We start from the raw sequence: 349 nt of genomic DNA on the forward strand, positions 1-349 counted from the left end.
ACTACAGTACCACTAACTAACTACAGTACCACAAACTAACTACAGTACCACTAACCAACTACAGTACCACTAACCAACTACAGTACCACTAACTAACTACAGTACCACTAACTAACTACAGTACCACTAACTAACTACAGTACCACTAACCAACTACAGTACCACTAACTAACTACAGTACCACTAACTAACTACAGTACCACTAACTAACTACAGTACCACTAACTAACTACAGTACCACTAACCAACTACAGTACCACTAACTACAGTACCACTAACCAACTACAGTAACACTAACTACAGTACCACTAACTGACTACAGTACCACAAACTAACTACAGTACCACTA

This window comes from Salvelinus alpinus, chromosome 19, assembly GCF_045679555.1.
Source record: "Salvelinus alpinus chromosome 19, SLU_Salpinus.1, whole genome shotgun sequence".
Lineage (NCBI taxonomy): Eukaryota > Metazoa > Chordata > Actinopteri > Salmoniformes > Salmonidae > Salvelinus > Salvelinus alpinus.